Here is a 4,418-nt window from a genome sequence, read left to right as displayed (position 1 = left end):
TGATAAGGAGAATTCTCAAAACCTAGACTGTCAGCTGTGTAGATTCTTCCTCTCTTAAACTAAATTAGGTTTGTGTTAATGCTTAGTGTTTTGGTTTGCAGTTGTTTTTAAAAATAATTTGGGGCTCGATAAAGGAAATACAAAAGCTCTAATAGTTGAATTATTTGAAGATTCCAAAAGCTCTTAGATTATGTAAGTATGTAATTAAAATTACTTGGGGGCATTTTTTATTATAAAAGTAATACATAGTCATTGTTATAAATCTTAAAAATTCTGATAAGCAAAGACTGCATCTCAACTATTAATATTTTGCCATATAACACTTAGTCTTTTCTATTTGCTTTCAAGCATTTGTCTTAATATAAGGAAGACAAAATTAAATTCAAGTTTTAAAATATAACAAAAATATACAGTACAAAAGGAAAAAGTGCTTCATCATGAAGATAATCACTGCCAAGAGTTTGTTGTCGAGCTCCACTGTTTTCTATGCATATATATTTACCAAAAATGCAATTGTGTCGTACATTCTGCTTTATGACCTTGTCTAATCATATATTTATATCATTGTCTAATCATATATTAATTGTATAAAATATATTTTTACTTCATCATGTCACATTTTTTATGGAATAAATTTAGTGACTTAATTACTCAATTCCTTATTAATATCAGGTTGTTCTAATGTTATGATCACCCTGATAAGTAAGTATTTGTATGTAATCATAATTAGTTCCTTAGGATAAATTTCCAGAGGGAGGATTTTGGATCAAATGTTTTCTGAACTTTTATAGTTTCTCTTGAAATTAAAAAAATGTTGTCCTCCAGAGAAGTTTCATAAATTTAGATTTCTAACAGTAGAGTAAGAAAAAGCCTCTTTCCCTTATTGTTGCCAATGCTGGATATTTATATTTTTAATCTCTTCTAATCTGATTCTAAAATTATCTTATTGTCATTTATATTTCTTTGATTGCTAGTAGGATACGAATATGCTACTTTACGGAATATAGAAACAGTAAAGTGAACATTTTTTAGTATGGTACTTGGAGCTTACCTTGGATCAAGGTGACTCAAAGTCAGAAAGCTGCTGTTTACTATTTTGTAAAATAGAATGGGATGTGTGGCAATAACTGACCCAGCGATTCCATGCCGATATTTCGAGTCCATGTTTATTTCCCATAAGAAGTGGCAGCAGAATTAGATGTGCTGGGAGCAAAGACTGAAGCAATGGAAGCCCTGTGGGGTCATGTTTTATCTTCCTTTGGCAGAGTTTCTTGGCTTTGGGGTTTCTGGTGTCTCTACCTTTGATTTTCCATCTGATTTGAAAGTGAAACACCCTTTTTGAATGCTTTTCTTCTTTTTGTAGGAGTCGTTGACACCAACCCACTTGGACTTCATTCCGAATAAGTATCCTCTCTCCTCTGCCTGACCCAGTAGTTCTCAGCCCTGGACCACACATTAGATCCACCTGTGTAGCTTTCGCGATTCGCACATCTCTCCCTTCTTCATCCACTCAGACCAACTAAATTAGAATCTTGGACAGTGAGACCTGGGCATGGTGACATTTTATCAAAATCTCCAGATATGACACAAGCATCCATCCAGTGCAGAGACACACTGGGCTAATTTATATCCACATTTCAGTTATCACGGCAACCACTTCTCTTCACACCATTCCCTTCCCTATAAACACATGTCTTTTCTATAGCAAACTCTAGCTTGGATTTTATTGAGAAGAATCAGAACAACACTGTGGGTGAACGATATACAGTTTACTACGTAGGCACAAGTAATTCTAGTTGTGATAAGAATTGTGAGGATGCCTTCTTGTTGAATCAGCAGTCTCTCCTGCAAGGGACAGTTCAGTGTGTTATATGCATATAATCAATTTCATATCTATGTTAGCACCAGCAAATAAGTAAATCTCTCAGCCTCATGTAGATGGGTCTAGAGTTTCAGCCAGGGGGCTGAGAATGGTATTGGTATTCGGAAGCTGCCTATGAGCCTGGAGAAACTGTCCTTTGCAGAACTAGGGCCTGACCTCTGGCAGCCGGGCCACAGTCTCGTCTGTCCCCTTTTTTCCCTTGCTGATATTTTGCTATAGAAATCACCAACCACACTGACTGGCCTGACCCATGGTTCCCACTATAGTTTTTTTCGATCTCCCTCTCTTTAGGCTGGCTCTGAGGCAGGGCTTTGTGGTTTCCCTTTGGTCTTTTAGTGCTGGTTGAAAATGTTTATCTTTCCCCCAGGCTCTGAGGAACCAAGAGAAGAGTAGTTCCAAGCCAAACAAGGAAGCCAGCTCCCCTAGCAACAAGTCTTCTTTTTCTATGGTTTTTTCTCGTTCCCTCTTTGGAAAGTTTCCTTATTCTCTAGAACAGTGGGCAAGAGAAAAAAAGTGTATATTTGATATGCAAAGACTATGCTTAGTATTCGGATTGTACTATCCCAGCAGAGAAGTTCTTCTCAGCACTATTAAATCCATGAACTCTTTTCTATTTCAAAACTTATGGCCCTGCTCCCACTCCAGCTGGGGGAAATGGAAACACAGAGTAAAGAAAATGAAATAGTGGTCAAAGACCTACAGGCAATCAGGAGACGTTAGCAAGTCACATCCTCTGAGCTTTAATGTCCTTATCTGTAAAGTTCATAATAATACCTGCCCTGCCAGTTTCACAGGGTTATTGCAGATGAGATGATATATGAGAATATATGATTTGAAAAATGAAAGGATAAACACTTTATGTTTAATTTATAAACAATATAATGCACAAAGTTCAATATATTTTTGACAACTATATTCATCTGTGTAACCAATCTCCAAAGCGAGATACAAAAGCTCACCATCTCTGTAGAAAGGTCTCTCTTGTTCTTTATGATGAATCCACACTGCACCTCCCACCACCACCCAGGATACCACTATGCTTATTTTTTTAACCATAAATTCATTTTTTTTTGACCTTGAGTTTCAGATAAATGGGATTATAAAATGTGTGCTTTTTGTAGTTGGCTTTTTTCGCTAACATAATATTAGTGAGATACATGTATGTTTGTGTATCACTCCTTTTTATTGCTGAGTATTTTATTGTGTGAATATACCACATTTTGCTTATTCTTACTCCTGTTAATGGATATCTAAATTATGTCCAGTTTTAGCTATTATGAATAAAACTACTATGAACATTATGTACATGTTATTTTGTGGGTATATACTTTCATTTCCCTTGTGTATGTACTCAAATTATAATTGCCGGGTCATAGGATAGGTAAAAGTTTACTTTCATAAGAAACTGCTAAATTGCTTTCCAAGGTAGTTTTATGAGAGTTCCAGATGCTCCACATATTTGCGAATCATTTCAGCCTCTTATATGTCGATCCTTATAGTGGGTTTTGAACTGAGAGCCCCTATGACTTTGATTAAATTTAGTTTTAAATCTTAGCTCTAGAAATCATATCACTTTGTCTTTACATATACCCCCCCACCCCCCCTCAGAGAACTAGCCTTTCCTCTGGATGATCGGCAACCTCCAAGGCAGCAGAAGGCAGTAACCCAGACCTGACTAATAATCACCGAGTCTGTCTGAACCTCTGGCAGGCTAAGGTAACATCTTGACCTATGTTATATTTCAGCTCCTGAGCCCTAAGGTAGAATGAACCTCTGACTACTTTCCTATGAGACCAGACAGAGGGATGCCAGGATACACCTCGAAACTGTCCTCGAGACCTGAAGAAATGATTTCTTACCCTTACCCTTACTCTTCCATAACCTCATGCGCCCTAACCCATGGTATTTTGTGATTTTGCCCTATGTAATCTGTAATCTGTACACCATCAGGGGGTCAGATTTTTAGAGCATAAACTCCCTGTCTTCATATTGGCCAATTCAATATTAAACTTTTTTTTTCTATTCTGCTAACTCCTGCTTGTTCATTTCATTAGGCCAGTGTGCACGGGCAGGCAGATCAAGGAAAAAAACACTGGGCTTCCAGTAACAGTTTCAGTATGGTTTTAATTTGCATTTTCCTAATAACTAGTGGTACTAATCATCTTTTTCTGGGCTTATAGATTTTTTTTTTTGGTATATATTCTTTGGTAAAGTGTCAAGTCTTTTGCTTATTTAAAAATTAGTTATTACTAGATAGTTAAACCCCTTTTTTCCCCATTTTTACAGTTAAAAATTCTAATTATATTAGTTTGTTTCCTTAGCAAACACAATTAAGAACAAACTTAAGAACAGAATTCTAAATCTAACAGCCAACCTTTTTTCAAACTTTAATGTTAAGACAAGACACTTGGACATCATTAAACTGCACATTATGATTCAAGTAGGCCTGGGATGTGGGCCAAGATTCTGAATTTGTAACAAGGTGCCACAAGGTGTCAATACTGCTGGTTCATATATCACCTTTGGGTAGCAAAGT

General features: G+C 36.5%; 1 long non-coding RNA gene across 1 annotated transcript in view; it reads left to right on the top strand.

Moving 5' to 3' along the window:
* LOC111730728 overlaps nucleotides 1-3,172 on the top strand; it is a 29,840-nt gene extending 26,668 nt beyond the window's left edge. Inside the window, exon 4 of the long non-coding RNA XR_002776801.1 lies at nucleotides 1,364-3,172. This is a non-coding gene — a long non-coding RNA (uncharacterized LOC111730728). The remainder of the gene's footprint in view (nucleotides 1-1,363) is intronic.
* The last annotated feature ends 1,246 nt before the right edge of the window (nucleotides 3,173-4,418 follow it).

The sequence above is a fragment of the Pteropus vampyrus genome, unplaced genomic scaffold (genome assembly GCF_000151845.1).
Source record: "Pteropus vampyrus isolate Shadow unplaced genomic scaffold, Pvam_2.0 Scaffold332, whole genome shotgun sequence".
NCBI lineage: Eukaryota > Metazoa > Chordata > Mammalia > Chiroptera > Pteropodidae > Pteropus > Pteropus vampyrus.
The sequence above is the reverse complement of the archived record's forward strand: the minus strand, read 5'-3'. Positions and strand labels throughout refer to the sequence as shown.